At 38.3% G+C, this 18,826-nt stretch overlaps 1 long non-coding RNA gene across 1 annotated transcript; it reads left to right on the top strand.

Moving 5' to 3' along the window:
* Positions 1-16,958: 16,958 nt before the first annotated feature.
* On the top strand, positions 16,959-18,564 carry LOC123389566. The gene is made up of 3 exons (XR_006604193.1): positions 16,959-17,020; positions 17,109-17,217; positions 18,441-18,564. It is a non-coding gene; the product is annotated as an uncharacterized LOC123389566 (long non-coding RNA).
* Positions 18,565-18,826: the final 262 nt, after the last annotated feature.

The raw sequence follows: 18,826 nt of genomic DNA, 5'->3' as shown, positions 1-18,826 counted from the left end.
GAGGAGGAGACATTTGAACTGAGACATGAATTACAAAACAAGATTTGGGCTTGAGCTGTGCCATGGATATCCTGAACATGAGCTACAGTGGTCCCTTCCCAATTTCTGACAGACTTTTTGCTTGTTTTATATGCAGTTCCCCAGGTGATAGATAGCAGTGCCCTCTTCTGGGTCAAATTTTTGGGAACCTTGGCTGAGACACCTTGGAAAGTGGGCTCTTAAGGGAGGAAGCCTTATTGGTTGTTTCTATCCTTGGTTCCAGGCTTCCTCAATCCATTCTCATATGCTGCTTCTCTCTCTGACTGCTAGGGTCTCAGTGCTCCAGCCATCCGCATTTGTATTGTATTTCCAAGATCTGACTCTAAACCTACTTTTTGCCTCAAAGGCCAAGCTCTCCTCAGAGCTGAATGAAGTGAATTGCCTAATCAATGACTTGCTCATCAGTCTACCCCCATTGCCCTTTTGGGAATGACTCTTCTGAGAAAGATCTGATGCCCATGTCACAGCATATGTATGTATTCTAATTCACTGGTGACTGGTAAACACTATTTAACCCTTTCTATGGCTCTTCATTGTGTTCTAACTTCTGGATGGTACACAAGCTCTTTCACAATTTGCTCTACTTTTTTCTCTACTTTTCCTTCTAATCCTTCTCATGCTAAAGTCAGACTGAAGTACAGTATCCTGTCTATCTAAAGTGCCCCTCTTTCTTTGTATATAGAGTACCCTATGCCAGGAGTGTCTTTTCTCTCTGTGTCTGCCTTAAAAACATTACTCAGCGTTTTGGGCCAGTTTCACTTCCTCATGAAGGCTCTTCTGGCCTTCCCAGGGAACAGGAAATGCATCTTTCTTTGTAATTCTTCAGCACCTCACTGATCATTCTGTATAGCATCTACTACATGGTCATGTTTATTTACATTTTTCTTCACTATTCCTACCCCTACTTATCCCCATCCCTGTGAACACCAAAGATGGGCACTATGCTCCTTTATTTGATTATTTTGTATTTTTTAAAATTTTTTATTTTTTATTAACATATAATGTATTATTAGACCCAGGGGTACAGGTCTGTGAATCGCCAGGTTTACACACTTCATAGCACTCATCATAGCACATTCCCTCCCCAATGTCCATGACCCAATCATTATTTTGTATTCTTGAGCCTTCCCACAGGGCCTGTTACAAACTGCCTACTTAATACATGTTTGCTTGAAGTAGTCTGTTCATGAAATGTTGTAAAAATGTGGAAAGTTCTAAGACCTCAATGGTACCAAGTCCGAGTTTGAAGCCCTGGTGTCCAGTTTTGGCATTTTAGCAAATTTGCTAGATACACATCAATCTGATTTTTTCCCCTCCTATGTTTAGTCTTATATATATATTTTCAATATGTATTTATTGGACAGTTACTGTGGATAGGTATATTATGGGAAGTCTAGCCCCAAATAAGATAAAGAAGCAGGAAGACTGACAGGAGGAGGGTGGTCCCTTTGACTAGGTGGTCAGCAGGAACTTTATAAAGATGTCAGAGAGCTTGTTCCTGAAGGAGAAGGGCTTTGGAAAGAAGGGCTTTGGAATTGAAAATGATACTGCTTTTTAAAACCATTCATATTGTACCTAAGAACAATTCCATAATTGTAGAATTTTGTCTATACTTATTAGCCTGATAAATCAAGTCTGTTTCTGAGCAAACATCACAATCCCTTGACCATATTTCTATAAGGTTACTGATTCCAATGGTGCATAACCTATAAAAGTGGCAGAAAGTGTGCCCAGAGAAGCAACAAAATGTGAAAGGGTTTGTTGAAATGATGATCATTCACTTCTTCTCCTGGGAGGAGGAGAAATAGAGTCTGGCTGGATGATAGGGAAGTGGAAACCCATAAAAAGGGAACAGGAGGCCAATTATGCTGCTTCTGTCACTGAGCCTTGCTGCTCTGATTTGACTCATAAATAGGCTTTCTGGAACCAGTATAGATGTAAATATTTGAACGAGATGCTGTTTTTTTTTTTTTTTTTTTTTTTTTTTTTATGTTGTAGATCAAGGGTGTTAAAACCCTGTCTTATTTAAACTTCAAAGATAATCTAAGCTTTTTGTTTATGATCATTAAAAAGAAAGATGCTGAATTAGAGTGGCTTTGTCAGGGATCATTGAAATTGCTTTTATTGAAAATGACCTAAACCTTTTGGTTTGGTCAGCACATCAACCTCATTGATGTGAGTCTTATATGAATGAGTGGCCAGGGAAAGACTTGGGTCTATAGACAGAAGACTTGGATTTGATTCTCAGCTTTCTGATGGTGTGGCCTTTGGTATATAACAACATCTCTGAGTCTCTATTTCCTCATCCCTATGAAAGGAGGGTCATTGTGTTCAACTGTCAGTCTTGTAACAGTGTTTAAGTGAAAGGGTTATGTTGGTAGATGGTAATTCAAGATGTCTGTTGCCTGAGACCCCTGATTTCCTGTTCAGGGCTACGAGGTGCCACATGGAGGGCAAATTCTAGTGAATGCTTGATGGTGAGGTTACTTACAATCATGGGCTGAAGTTTGGTTCTAAGACCCAATCATTGAACTGAGCTGAACCATACAGAATCATGAAGAATCCCTTTGTCAGCTGAGGCAGGTCAAATGTGTTTTCTAGGAGCAGATGAAGTGGCCTCTAGTCCTCTTTCTAGTCTAAAAAGACCAATAGCTTGATCTTTTTGGCTATTGAGATTTTGTATAAATTTAAAAAATTACTCTGAGGAAAAGAAGGGGAGATGGAGGTCTCCCCTAAGATCTGGAGCAAAGCCATTATAGTGATAAACTAATATTTGTGAGCACCCAGTCAATGGCAAGCTTTGTGTGAAGCACAATCTCATTTAATCTTCACAGTGACCCTGTAAGATAGTTGTTATTATGTCTACTTTATAACTAAGAATGAGACTTGGAGAAGAAAGATGACAAGCCTACTAGCTGTCTGTCCAGTCTTATAGCTAGCAGGTAACAGAGCCCAGATTTGAAGTCTAGAACCCAAGTATGTAACTAGTCTATCTCCTACCTGAGACTGTACAGAAAGGGTCCCCTTGTGCCTTCACTTTTGTGTTTTTGTATGTTCAACCTGGGAAAAACACCTCCAGTCTTTTTAAAATCAGCCGATGAATAAAAATGCCTGGTATCAGCCTTTAGAACTTCTAAAGCCTATTAAGCTATATTATTAAAATGACAGTAATCCTTTTTATCTAGGAGAGGAAAATCTTGCCATGAGAGCACTGGAGCAGAGGGAAGCCTAATCCCTCTTGTCACTACTGTGATGACAGGCATTATGTTCCAGGTGCATGAGAGATAACATGGTTGCCTCACCATGTAATTATCATTGTTTCTGTTGGTTTTGTCATAAGCAGTAATTATCACTAAGTAACATATGGCATTTGGTAGTAACTTGGAAAACAGTCTGTCACTTGGCTTTATAATTTGGGGTGGATGTTGATGGTATTATGTCATGAATCCTGCCCTGCCAGTTGTTCCTTCTGCTGTGGGTCTTCCAAGGGGGCCTTATATACAGGAGACAGTAGCAGATTGAGAAGCAAAATACCACTTTGTCATTAGCTGCATAAGTACCCGATCCCCTGAAGTAAACCTCTGCTGAAGGTGAGGTAGGCAGCTGTGGCTCAGGCATGAGGTCTGAGCAAGGCTTTTATCACCTCTTTGGCTCCTGCATGGCCACAGGAGTGGTGTAGTCTTCAGCTAAACTTAGCCAATCTACTGAATATGTGGAGGAAGTGAGACAGAAAACTAGAACCCCCTGAGAAGGTAGACCCTGCCTATGCTTTTTATCACATAAATGTAGAAAGCAGCCCAGAGCCAGCTTGCTGCTTTATTAACATACAGTGGCTTTTGATGGTTTCTGGGACTTTGACCAATTGTATTAGCTATTCCACCTATAGAGAGGAAGGTACAGGAATATGGATAGGGGCAGGGGAAAGATAGCTCCACAGTTTGCAGAGGGAGTGCTACCAGTATACCAGTTTAACTGGTATTTGAGGAAATACAGCAGAATGTGTATAGCTCTGTTTTTCACAGCTCCTTAGCCTTGGATAAATTATTTTTTCTCTGAATTTTCTAGTTATGATTGTTTCTGCCCTAGATATGGATGTTACTAGATAAAAGATTGTACATAGTTTAAAATACTTAAAATTTACATTTTCTAGTAAACTAGTACATAGATATTTTCATCTCCTTTTAATTTTGTCAGCAGCATAAATAATTTTCTTCTTTGAGAGTCTATTCTTTTTTTCTTCACAAAAAGTCAAAAGTTGGCATCCTTTTATACAACTTATTCATTAACTATGATGAAGGAGGATGGCTGTCTTCTCCTTGAGATGTGGACACTGAATGAGATCAGGCTCACTCACAAGCAGAGTAGTGATGCCTCACCTACAAGACCCTCAGCACATATGATTAAATTCATGCCTCAGCAACACTAAACATAAGCACATCATTGGACTTACTTGGGGAACGTTAAAGTGGAATCTTCAATCTAAAAATGTAAAAATAGCTGTATTATAATAAATTAAATGAATAGTGAAAAATTAAGATCTTGTGTTTTGGAGTTAGTTAGATGTAGGTTGAAATCCCTGGCCTGGCCATTTAGTGGTTGTATGAACTTGGTTAACTTTCTTAAATTCTATTAACCTTGGCTTTCTAATTTGCAAAATGGGAATAGTCATAGGATCTACTACTTAATGTTATTATAATATTATAATGCTATTGGTTAATGTATTTGATATTTTTAATAAAAATGTAAAACCCTTAAAGCTTTTAGCGTCCAGTTAGGTAATAAAGGTTCCTAATACTATCATCTTAAATGTAGTCATTTCATTTTCTGGGTGCTGGCATGGCTACCAAGGATTGATATGAATGATCCACCCCTGGTGCAGGCAATAGACACATTCATTGTATGAATATGCATAAACAATGATAAAACTGACTAAATGTTGTCTGCTTTTCATGATCACTGTGGACCAGCAATTCTAATTAATGTCAGTGATAACCTATTCCTCTCTGCCAGGGAAGGTCACTTCTGTCCCTATTTCTTCCTTGGTACTTGCTGGAAATGGATATCTTCATGGTGTCGTTAAATCATTAATCTCCAGGTTCTCATGCTTTAACCCATAATGCAATATTTTTTTCCTTTGATCTGGAGAACCAGCTGTCCTGCTGTGATGCAAATCTGCCATTTTGTATTTCCTCCCCCATTTTTTTTCTTTTTTTTTTTCCAACAGTACTTGATATAGGCAGTTAGAGAGCTCTCATCAAAAATGGAAGCTACTTCTTCAGTATCTCAGCGACCAAAAAATTTTTCTTTGGGCTTTTAGTTCTCTGCTTATTTTTTATTTATTTATTTTTTAAAAAAGATTTTATTTATTTATTTGACAGACAGAGATCACAAGTAGGCAGAGAGGCAGGCAGAGAGAGAGAGAGAGAGAGAGGGAAGCAGGCTTCCTGCGGAGCAGGGAGCCCGATGCGGGGCTCGATTCCAGGACCCTGAGATCATGACCCGAGCCGAAGGCAGCAGCCCAAACCATTGAGCCACCCAGGCGCCCCACTCTGCTTATTTTTTAATCCTAGAATTCTGACTCTTTCTTTTTTCTTTATGTAATTCCAGGGTTCTTTTTATTATGCAAAAATAGGAATGTCAAAATTAATTCATCAGAAATTACTCATGTATCAGTTAGAATCCAATGACGAGAAAGAAAAACATAGGATTTAATTTGAACAGGGAAAGTTAATGTAAAGTATTATTAATTTTAACAAGGTAAAGAGAATTCTACACAACACTATGGAGTTGAGGGAGAGAATCTGAATTCTAGAATAATTTTTTAGTTTACTGATTTGCTCTAGTGGTATACAGTCTACTATTTATCCCATCTACTGAGTGTTTTCACAGCATTTTTCCTCTTGTAAGATATCTACTTGGTTCTTTGTAGTATGTAAAGAATTCAAAGTAACATGCACATGGGTTAGGATAAAATTGACTTCAGGAGGGATCTGAGCTTCCACTCCTACCTGGAAGCAACAAGGCAGACAAGGTGGAGTGAAAAAATACTAGCTGGCACTGTGCTTCCCTTACTCTTTCTTTACAAAGATCTGTTGGCTCTACCATATGAAATATAACCCAAATCTGTTCTCTTCTCACCATTTCCACTGATACTAAATTCTCCTTCTAGATTATTGTGTTAACCTCCTAACTAGTCTCCTCCATTACATTCTTACTTCCCCCTATAGTCCACTTTCCAATTAGAAGCCAGATATAAATTTAAACTGTAAATTGATTTACATGACTTTTTGCTTAATACCCCTCCAGTGGATTTTTGTCTCATCTGGATTAAAGTGCAAACTCTACCAATGGCTTACCTATGGGCTCTGTATTACTGGCTTTTGGCAGATTATCTTGACCTCTACCTCCTAGCACTATATTCTTCCTCATTTTACTCCAACCAACTCATGTTTTCTTGAATTTGTAAACCTAGCTTCTGTCTTAGGGTGTTTTCCCTTTGCTTAGAATGCTCTGTATCTAGATGTTGGCATGACTCACTTCCTACTTTGTGTCTCATCACATTGTTGTCTCAAACCTATCTTCAATGGCAACACATTTACAGAAAATGCTGTTGCTGTTGGATCCCAACCATATCTTCTCCTACGTCAGAAATGTGCAGCTTTGGTGGATAGTTTCCTTTATATGCAAGATAACTTGCTAATTTGTGTCCCTCTGTTGGAAGATTTACTCAGAGTACAAGTATTTGCTGGGCTTATGGGTGGGGTGGGCTGGAAGTACTACAGTTATTGCCCTAAGGAGCAACCCTCAACCAATTAGGGGCAGGTTTGGTAGAAAGACACCCCAGCTTTCTCCCCCATTGGTGGAACTGTTCCGTATATGTGCTATACTGTCTCTCTAAGGGTCTACAGTGAGATTTATCTCTAGTTTCCCCCTGATAACCCACTCAGGCATTCTTTTTTGTGGGGGCCGGGAGATTGGATCTCACCCACAGCTTTATTGAAATATGATTGACAAATAGAAGTTGTATATATTTAAAGTGTACAATGTGATGGTTTGACATGTGTATACTTTGTGAAATGATAATCGAGCTAATTAACACATTTATCACTTCATATTTACTTGGGGTGTGTGTGCCTGGGTGTGTGTGTGGTGAGACCTAAGATCTATTCTTGTAGCAGATTTAAAGTACACAGTATGGTTTTATTCAAGGCATTCTTTTAATTTTTTTCCCCATTTTATTTTATTTTATTTTAATTCTTTTCAGTGTTCCAAAATTCATTGTTTATGTACCGCACCCATTGCTCCATGCAGTACATGCCCTCCATGGTCCTCACCACCAGCCTCACCCAACCCCCTACTCTCCTCCCCTCCAAAACCCTCAGTTTGTTTCTCAGAGTCCACAGTCTCTCATGGTTTGTCTCCCCCTCCAATTTCCCCCATCTCACTTCTCTCCATCTCCCAGTGTCCTCCATGTTATTCCTTATGCTCCACAAGTAAGTGAAACTGTATGATAATTGACTCTCTCTGCTTGACTTATTTCACTCAGCATAATCTCTTCTGGCCCCATCCATATTGATATAAAAGTTGGGTATTCATCCTTTCTGATGGAGGCGTAATACTCCATTGTATATGTGGACCATATCTTTTTTTATCCATTCATCCACTGAAGGGCATCATGTTTCTTTCCACAGTTTAGCGACTGTGGCCATTGCTGCTATAAACATTGGGTACAAATGGGCCTTCTTTTTACTACATCTGTATCTTTGGGGTAAATACCCAGTAGTGCAATTGCAGGGTCATAGGGAAGCTCTATTTTTAATTTCTTAAGGAATCTCCACACTGTTGAACAAACACTTCTCCAAAGAAGACATACAAATGGCTAACAGGCACATGAAAAAATGTTCATCCTCATTAGCAGTTAGGAGATTCAAATCAAAACCACATTGAGATATCACCTTACACCAGTTAAAATGGCCAAAATTAACAAGACAGTAAACAACAAGTGTTGGAGAGGATGTGGAGAAAGGGGAACACTCTTACACTGTTAATGGGAATGCAATGGTGTAGCCACTTTGGAAAATGGTGTGGAGATTCTTTAAGAAATTAAAAATAGAATTACCCTATGACCCTGCAATTGCACTACTGGGTATTTACCTCAAGGCATTCTTTATTGGCTTTTCTCACCTCCCCACTTGCTTATCTTATTTACCAAATAAGTCACTTGTACCCAAATTCTTATCTTGGAGTCTCTTTGGTGGAAAACCAACTAGTTATCTTCATTCAACATTTTCTATACCTTATTTTTTTCTTCTTGTGATACACTTAGGAGTTTCATGAGGGAAATATCTTAGAACTTGCTGCTATGTCTTCTGTGTCTTGCACAGTGCCTGGCTTGTAAGATTCTCTCATTAAATAACTTCTGTATGAATGATGAAAGAATTGGAGGAAAAAACCCCTAATTATTCACCCCCCTCTTTTGAATGATTTGCTTCAAACTTAGGAGAGGTTAATAAAAACTGGCAGCGTAGCCTGACTCCAATATTTCCAGTGTAGTGAATGTCTTCTGCAGTATGTTAGGTTTTTATTACCATTATTTTATTTCAACATTACTTGAAGGTATACTATGTGTTCATACTAAATATTATATTAGGTTATTTATAAACCTTATTTCCTTTAATAATTGCAGCTTCTCTGTAAAGTAGGTTTTATTATCCATAGTCTAAAAACGTGAAAATTAAGGCTGCTAAAGGTCACAAAGGGTATATGTGGAGGAATTGGTGCTTAACTCCCCATATGTTTGACTTGAAAGCCACTACATTTCTTCACGTACTCTACCTCCTAGGCAATTATTACACCTGTAAGAAGTAACTTTTAGTTTTGTGTTAAGCCAATTATAAAGTTTAAATTGTCCAAAAGAAAGAGAGATGGTATATGTCTGTTCCCAGAAGCTTTCTCCGAGTGCAAGAAAATAACTGTTAGAAGAAAGAACAATTGTATGAACTAGTGTTGCAAAGATGCATGTAAAAAGAACAAATTTTTATGTCTGGGTTATGCTCTGTTGCTTTGATAGAAAACTGGAAAGGAAGGCAAATAACTGTTAATCTGAGAATGTTGCAACAGATTCTGATACATAAATAATTCTAGTTACAATCATATATCATGACAGTGCCAAATGTGTCTAGTTACTACATTTGTGATGGCAGAATAATGGGGAAAATTTTACATCACTTGTGATATCAAGACAGAGCATTCTAGAATTCACTTCTAAAGTGAAGTTTGCTTCAGGCAAATACTTTTAAATCCAAGGTATGACAGCAATTTTTCTCCCTTTTCTCTAATTAAAAGAGGCTATTTACTTAAATCTTGACTTATAGGCTAAAAATGATACATTTAAATGAATAATATTTCTTTTTTTTTCATATTGAACAAGGCTTAAAAAGAATGCTGAACAAATTTAAATAAAAATTTCTTGTTGCCAAAATATGTCATTTTACGTTAATAGAATATAAAATTATCTCAGAGATACAGAGCAAATAAGTATTTCAACAAAGAAAAGAAATTCAGTGTCATTCTTGTCCTTGTCTGGAAGGTTAGTATAGAAAGGGACATTGGACCAGAAGTCAGAGACCCATGGTTAGCTCTGACTTGAAGTTATAAGTGTAATGATGAATATATCTCCTTACATTTCTTGGTTTCATTTCTTGCCTTAAGATTGAACTAGATGCTTTTTATAGGCTCTGTCATTTTTGACATTCTGTGATTTTACGACTATGTTAAAAAATGAATTAAATTGTTGATTTTAGGGGTGCCTGGGTGGCTCAGTGGGTTAAAGCCCCTGCCTTCGGCTCAGGTCATGATCCCGGGGTCCTGGGATAGAGCCCTGCATCGGGCTCTCTGCTCAGTGGGGAGCCTGCTTCCTCCTCTCTCTCTCTCTCTCTCTGCCTGCCTCTCAGCCTACTTGTGATCTGTCATATAAACAAACAAATAAATAAATAAATCTTTAAAAAAAATTTGTTGATTTTAGTGGTGTCACATAGGGAAAGTTAGCACTCTAAAAATAGTATTAACTAATGTGAGAGATAGCTATGATCTAGTAGAATAATTTATGAAATTACAGTTTTGAGATATAATTTTAATTTGGACTCTGCCCCTCCAACTACTTGTGTGAAAAGAACATGGGCCTTGGAGTTAGAAAGGCAAGATTCTAATCCCACCTCTGATACTTTCCAGGTTGGCCTTGATGAATTCATTTCTTATCCTCAGGTCCTCATTTCTAGAGAGAGATGGTAATGTATATTCTCATCAAAGTGAGGGGGTATTATATGAATAGTGTAAGATGAATTTTTTTTTTTAAGATGAATTTTTTGTAAGTGTTTTGTAGAAGTGAAAATTATTATACTGATGTAAGATATCAGTATTGGTTAAAGGAGCAAAGCAGGAGAAATAATAAAGCCTTTCAGGATATTTTTGAGAGATGGTTTATGTCCCCAAACCTTGACAAGGTTGTCCTTTCTCTCATATTGGGAAAGGACTATTCACAAATGTCAGTTTCTCCAAAATGACTTGCTGTTCTATGTGGTTCAAATGGAAAATAAAAATCTTTAAAATATTTGAAAAAATACATACTTAGAACACTCTGTGGTCTTTTAAAAAACATTTTTGAGCAATTATAGTGTGTTATACACTGTTTCAGACACTTCCCAGATGTATTCTCATTTTCCGTCCACAGTGACCCTGTGAAGTCTTTATTACTGCCTTGTTCTGGATGGAGGAATGTGGCTTAGAGAAGTTGAATAACCTGAGCAGAGTCCTATGACTGGTAAAAAGCAGAACCCTGATATTAATTCATGTTTTTTGAGATACAAAACTTACATACTCTGCCTTCTACTTAATGCTGCTTCCATGACAAGAGAAAAAAATTTTTTTGTATAATTATATTGAGCTCCAACCATGTGACAGGAGTTGAATTAGGCAGAGACATGATTTCTTTGAATCTTCACAAAGTTTCTTTTGAAGCAAGTTTTATTTTAATTTTAGAGAATTTTTTTAAGTCTTTACTTTCTAGAATGATGGTGACACATCAGTAAATTGGTTTAAAAATCCAATGAACAAAGCAAATTGAAAATAAGCAACAAAATGAGTTTAGGGTAATAGAGGGAAAATTAATTTCCTACCCTGATATGCACACATATTTTAATATATACATATGAGTTGTGTTACATATGCTAGCATTTATATGCTAATTTTTGGAATGAATGATGCAATTGTTAGCTAGAGAGAACTAAAGATCTAGAATTAATAGAGAGAGAGAGAGGATTAATTGTGAATTGTTAAAAGACAACTGAATGGGAAATGATTTGTGGAATATTTGGCTCCACAAAACCCATTTCAAGTCATTGGCCATCTGTAGGATTAAAGTGGAATGTAGAGAGAACAGTTATGTATAAAAATATATGTTATGCATTATCAGATTCAAGAACCTACAGCATGTTTAGCATCATGCTAAGAATTTTTATACATATCATCTCATCTAATTATCAATACAGCTTTGCTGTGTATAAAATGTACATTTTGTAACTTTTGTTTTAGCAGTAAGGAATGTGAGCCTCTGAATTGGTCATAGCCGTTGCTACCCCTTACCATGAAAGTAACCCGCAATAGTGCCATTTCTCTTTCCAAGGAAAAGATAGAATACTGCAATCTTTTGAACTTCAGGTTCTTTTTTTTTTTTTTTAAGATTTTATTTATTTATTTGATAGACAGAGATTATAAATAGGCAGAGAGGCAGACAAGGAGAGAGGAGGAAGCAGGCTCCCCACTGAGCAGAGAGCCTGATGTGGGGCTCGATCCTAGAACCCTGAGATCATGACCTGAGCTGAAGGCAGAGGCTTTAACCCACTGGGCCACCCAGGCGCCCCACTGAACTTCAGGTTCTTAAGGACTTTTGCACTGGGTTGTAATTTTAATTTCTGTTCCAGTTCCTGCTGTCATTCTACATAACTTCACACTCAAGATGGTGAGTGTCTGTAGTGTGTTAGCAACTGGACTTTATGACCAATCACTTGCTACTCCATCCTCCCTGCTTCTTTCATTTATTTTAAAGATTTTTATTTATTTTTTGACAGAGAGAGATATCACAAGTAGGCAGAGAAAGAGAGGGAAGCAGGCTCCTCGCTGAGCAGAGAGCCCAATTCGGGGCTCCATCCCAGGACCCTGAGATCATGACCAGAACTGAAGGCACAGGCTTAACCCACTGAGCCACCCAGGTGCCCCGCATGCTCCCTGCTTCTTATTTCATTGCTCAGGCAGGTTGCATGCACATGAACAGCTCTTTTAAAAAAAGAGAGGACTATAAAAGATGCAATAGAGAACACTTCCAAGGAAGGATAGCAGAAGCTAGGTGAGGGCAGGATTCCCGATACCCATCAGAGCATTTATATCATTCTACTATGTAAGTAGGTATTTGTTTCTCAGACTGTCTCTGCTCCTTCCTTGTGGGCCCCTCAGAGACGGGGATCAGAGAGTATATACTCTTTGTTTTTGTTACTATAGGTTCTTTTTAAGAGTACCTAAACAGAGCCTCAACATCTAACTCATATAAAATGAAGACAACAACCTCATAAGGCTTCTGACATCCCATGCCCATTGTGAAGTGTGACACCATAATTTCTCAGGTTATCCTCCTCCTATCATTGTAGACATGTAAGGAAAAGGCAAGAGCCTTTAGCTTTAGATTACTTTAAAAAATGTTGCCATCCTTAGTCTGCATAGAGCTTACTCTCTTCTGATTCTGTCTCCATAGTTTTGCATGGAATCTTTACTTTCAAACTTTTAGCTGAATTCTGGCCCTTCTGCCTGGATACCATTTTCTTCTCTAAAGCTGGATGTTCTCTTCTATCATGTGCCTGATAGGTCCTGGAGGTTCTATCAACATTATTTTCTTTTCCCATTGTTACATAGAAACCATTGCTCTATCTTCCTGCCTTTTATAAAACAGCTGTACCTAGGCGCTTATGGTGTTTGGCTATGTCATATATATAACTCTGGATGACTCCCTTCTCCCAACTCCTGGTTATTTCCTCATATTCATCAAGAACTTTTGCTCCTGGCTGTTATTTTCTCTTCTCTTTCAGCTTGTGTTGTTGTTCTAGATAATTTCCGGATCCAAGTGGATGATCCATATTAACCTCAAATCTTCCTGACCTCATGGGCTCCAATAATTTTCTTTATTCAGCTCCTTTACTACCAAAGTCATATGCTAGTTATTGCAGGTACCACGTTAACTCCAGAGATGTTAAACTATAATAACATTCTCTTATCCCAGCCTCTTCATTCCCTCTTTGAAGTGGCAGTTGCTTTCCTTTGCCTTTTCTTCCGGTATTCTTCCCTTCATGATTTCAGTTCTTTCTTTATTCAACTTAAACCAATAGGGCATCTCTCTAGCCACTCACTCTCTTTTCATTATGATATGACTTTTTTATTTTTTCATTTTCATGGAATCTATCCTGAAAATATTATAGTCGCTTAAAACCCAAACCTCCAAAACTTAACTCACTTTTTTTTTTTTCATTATCAGACTCATTTTTTGTGTGCTCCTTCCTTTTGGTGATATATGTCACACAAGCTAGAAACTTTGGTGAAGTGATCTCTTCATTTTCATAGTCCTATACTATAAGTATGAAAACAAATCATGACTTATTTTTTGTTTTTCAAAAAAGAGTTTATTTATTTATTTGAGAGAGCATGCATGCACAAGCTGGAGGAGGGGCAGAGGCAGAGGGAGAAGCAGACTCCCCACTGGACAGACAGCCAGACATGGGCCTTGTTCTCAGGACCTAGAGATTATGTCCACTCTGTCCTTAGCTCTTTTTCTCTTCTCACTCTACCCTCTCTAGACAAAGCTATATTCATATCATTTTATCAACTATCTGAATATGATTGATGCTTATTCTGTATCTCTTGGTTGGACCTTTCTTCTGAGATACTATCTTATTTATCTGGCTGCCTACTTCCTTTCTTCTTATGGATGTTACATAGATTCTCAAGCCTATCAGCAAAGACAGAATTCGATGTCCTTTCCCATAATGTGCTCCTCCTTTATTCTCTATCTCAATTATTGATATCCAAGCCATCAAAGCAGAAAACTTTTTCTTTCTCACCCTTCCTATATAGATGGGTTTAAAACCCTATATGCTTGATGTCTCTGAGATATTAATCCGTCCTCTTCACTGCTGCTACCATACTTCAGAGCCATTTTTTTTTTAAGATTTTATTTACATATTGGACAGACAGAGATCACAAGTAGGCAGAGAGGCAGGCAGAGAGAGAGGGGGAAGCAGGGTCCCCACTGAGCAGAGAGCCCGAGGCAGGGCTCAATCCCAGGACCCTGGGATCATGACCTGAGCTGAAGGCAGAGGCTTAACCCTCTGAGCCACCCAGGTGCCCCCATACTTCAGGCTCTTAATATGACTTCATATTTAGCATGTCTGCTTCCCTTGTCCCCTAACCTTTAGTTCCATAGTAGTACTATGTCCCCATAGTAGGGACTTCCCTGGGAAGTTCCCAGGACAAAAGAGCCTATAATGCCCTTTGATCCACCTGTAGTCCCTTGTCTTCTGGGTAATACCTATCCCTTTCCAAGATTTAGCTTGTCATTTATTTTCTGAAGTCTTTTTGTATCTGTGTAAAACTGACTACTGCTTGCACTGTGTACGTCTTTCCAACATTATGATGGAAGCAAAAGAAACCCAATTTATTATCCTTATTTGTTGGTAGGTTAGTTTCTCTTATTGGACCAGAAATTCCTGAGGGTGTAGCCATGACTTATATATCTCTGTATCTCATTGTCTAGGACAATAGGCCACTCAATAAATTGATAAACTTTAAAAACAAATGGAATAGATACTGTTTTTGAATATTAGATTTTTCAATTCACCATTTTTCAATTCAATTCAACATAGATCACTAAAATTGCATTTAACACATGTTTACATTTTCAACCAAATCTCTGTAGTTTTTAATAAAGTCTCATCTTCTGAATAAATAAAACCCCATTTAAAAATATTATAGCTTCATGATCTTTAAGCAGATTCCTTCAATCCCAAGTGTGCTCTTTGGCAAATGCATGGTTTTGCATATATTACCGAATTTCTTCTAATACCAGGAGGAAGTTGGAAAGAAATTTATATGTAATGTGTTTCTCACATAAGTATAGCTTGTAAAAGTACTCCATCAGGATGAAGTTTTATGTTAATTTATAACACAAGGTTTAAGAAGAAATAGTTCTCTTTATTACTTCAACACTTTTCTGTCTGGCCAGATGGGTGGTTACTCCACTGCAGGCAAGTGTAGTGGATGAGTCAGTAGAAATGAGTGTGAGTTCTTCGCCTGCTGTTTACTGGTTTTGTGATCTTGCACCAGCAACTTAAATGTTCCGAGTCTGTTTCTGTGTTTGGTTATTCATAGGGAGTTGAAACAGGTTGAAGGACATTGTGTGTATGAAGTGGTTTGTATCCCACAGAGTGTAGGACAAAGCTTGGTGAAAAAATAATAGCATAGGGAAAACTGCATGGGTTTGGGTGTAAGCAGACTAGGTTCACATTTTGATTTTGCCACTTTTATGTGACTTTGGGCACCTTAATAGACATCTTAGAACATTACTTTCTGGGGCGCCTGGGTGGCTCAGTGGGTTAAAGCCTCTGCCTTCGGCTCAGGTCATGATCCCAAGGTCCTGGGATTGAGCCCCACATTGGGCTCTCTGCTCAGCGGGGAGCCTGCTTCCCCAAATCTCTCTCTGCCTGCCTCTCTGCCTACATGTGGTCTCTGTCAAATAAATAAGTAAAATCTTAAAAAAAAAAAAACACATTACTTTCTTCATCTGCAACATGGGGATAATAATATCTACCTTCTCTAATTGTGGAGAAGATTAAAGGCAGCAATGCACTTAATGGCATCTGGTGTCTGGTCATTGCCTCTGTAACTGATGACTAGTAGGAATGAAAGCATCCAGTTTTTGAAATCCTCCATCCTGTCTACATGTCTTATATCCTTGTAGACTGAAACAACCGGTCAGAAAGAGTCTCTAATATGGGTTAAGCCTCAGCTAGTATCCTCTGCAGAATTAGGTTTATTACAATTTAATGCTCCTGGAGCTGTCCACATTCCTTAAAAACAAACATATGCAAAATACTTACTGTACCTGAAATTATCACATGATACTAATAAATAAAATTTCCATTAATTACTCAGAGCCAGCCACTATAATAGGCACTTTATTTGCCTTATGTTCTTGAGACTTCATGTCAGTTCTTGAAGGTGGGGATGATTATACTCTCCATTTAAAGATGATGAAACTTATTTACAGAAGTGATAAGCTTCATTTATAGACTAGAAAAAGGCAGGATCAGAAATGAACTGAGGGTTTCTGATAATAAATCCAGTGATTTTTCTGCTATGCAAGAGTGACAGGTGGGTCAAGCTCACTTCAGCACTTTGGCTATTTTTTCAAAATCAGCAACATTGCTGAGTTAATAAATTAAGCTTGACAAACACCAGTTCTAATATGTTTCCTAGTCACTGATCTTAGCAGGAGTCTTTATCATTGATAAAGGCCTAGCCCTGACTCAGGCATGAACCTGGAGCTGGGCCAGGATGTGAATATCTGGGGCTTTATACATTTGACTTGTTTTCCATCTTTCCATTTGGGAGTGCCATCTCACACAATCACTGATTTGTTAAGTTATTCAACATTTATGACATGTCATCTCTGTGCCTTGAAATTGTGATAGACACTAAGGATAATAGGATGTAAATCCAGCTTGTCTTCAAGGAACTGAGTCAACTAGAGTAAAATAAGGATAATTGCAATTTATTGTCTTCTGTGAAGTCAACAGCATCATAATGGTGCTCTGTGAACACAGGGAAGGGCCATGGAGGACTTTCAACCAAAGATGAGCATTTTCTTGGATACTTAAAGAATAAAGTAATTTTGAGACAGGAAAAAGAGGGAAGGGGAAAAAGAATGCAAGTACAAAGGCCTGGAGGTGTTTAACATTAGTTTCTATTCACAGTTGTGAAAAGTTTGGGGCCACAGTTAGAACATGAGTGAGGGAAGAGTCTCCTTTGCCAGGAGGACTGGCAAAGGGCCAGCTCACAGTGGATATTATCGGCCATGGCAAGGTAACTGGAATGAATGTTGTGGTCAAGCAGGCATCATTGACATGTTTTAAGCACAAGATGAAAGAATCAGAGTAACAGTTTAGATTGATTGATGTGACAAAGAGTTGGTGGATATGGAGGGGAAGGTTTGGAGGAGGGATACTTCAGTTGGAAGTACCAAAGGCCTAGTTTTAGGTGGTGGCAAGTGGTTCAAGAGAAATGAAGGATGTAGTCACTCTTGAAGGCTGAATTAGCGTAAGTTAGTGATTTGGTGGGATGTGGAATGAGGGACAAGGAGGTATCCAGATGGTTTCCTAGATTTTTGTCCTCTGTGATTGTCCTCTGGAAGGATGATAGCCTCAGTTCCTAAGACAGAGAACACTCAGTAGGAGCAGGATTTATAGGAAAATGAGAACCACAGAGGGCATTATCACAAGCCACATGCATGAACTTTTCATCCTTAGCCTCTTCTTACCTCCACTGCCAGGGTTCTAGTTATTATCCTCATCACTTCCTACCTAATTGACTGCAGTAACCTCTGGGATGGTCTCTAAACTCTGATCTCCATGAACATAACCCTGATGGACCACTCTTCTGCTTACAAGTTTTTAGTATCTTCAAGATGCTTAGAGAAAACCGAAATTCAGAACTTTCTATAAGCCCATTCCAAGCCGATCTCTCCAGGCTTGTTCTCTACCCTTCTTCCAATCAACAGACTAATGTACCATAGTTGGAAGACCAGACACAAAGTGAGGCAACTTGAGAAGGGGTGTGTGTGTGTGTGTGTGTGTGTACGTGTGCACACCCACAATTTTTGTCAGAAAAAGTTAGAAAAAGAAAAGAACAGTACCTATTGAGAAGCTAAAAAGGTATTTGGAGAAGGCAGGCTCCATTTTGGACTTAGAGGTATAATTGGGGGAAAATGTAGGTGACAGGGAGAAGGGGAGGCATAGCTGGTAGGGAGAATAGTGTAAACATCACGATGCAGACTGGGGGGGGTTGAAGGAAGGAGGTACAAGGGAAGTGGCAGGGAAGATGGGAATAAAGGGTGAGCAGGGTAAAGTTTTAGGGTCACAGAGGGGCCAGTCTTTGGCTCGTGATCCAGTAGCATAGTTTTGAAATGTATATATTTACAGGTAGCTCTGTGTATATAACATGGTGTTTGAAAAATCAGTGAAAAAAATAATGATAAGTTAGAATAAAAAATTTAAACATTGACATGATGAAACCTTACATTTTCACAGTGCTTTACAAATGACAAGAGACTTTTACTGAGGCCCAGAGAGAGCAGTACTTTGCCAAATTTGGACTCAAACATGGGTCTTTTGACCCTAATTCCAGGTGTTTTCTCCCACAATAAAGCTGCCTCTTGCAACATGTTTTAATGTCTAAATAATCATATACTTTTGTTGGGTAAACTAGACTACATGTGTGGCTTTAGATGAATTGTGATTAATTTCTTGAGGATTTTGTTAAGCATCTCTTTATTGATTTCTTCCAGCTGAGAAGAAGCCAATAAAGAGGAAATAAAAAAATAATGCCCCAAACTACAGCTATAAAGGTTCACAAATAAGGGAAGACAGCCTAACACAACTAGAGAGGCAACACGAGACTTCATTATGGTTTTCCT

This window comes from Mustela putorius, unplaced genomic scaffold (assembly GCF_011764305.1).
Source record: "Mustela putorius furo isolate JIRA1106 unplaced genomic scaffold, ASM1176430v1.1 tig00003987_pilon_pilon_pilon, whole genome shotgun sequence".
Taxonomy (NCBI): Eukaryota; Metazoa; Chordata; class Mammalia; order Carnivora; family Mustelidae; genus Mustela; species Mustela putorius.
The sequence above is the reverse complement of the archived record's forward strand: the minus strand, read 5'-3'. Positions and strand labels throughout refer to the sequence as shown.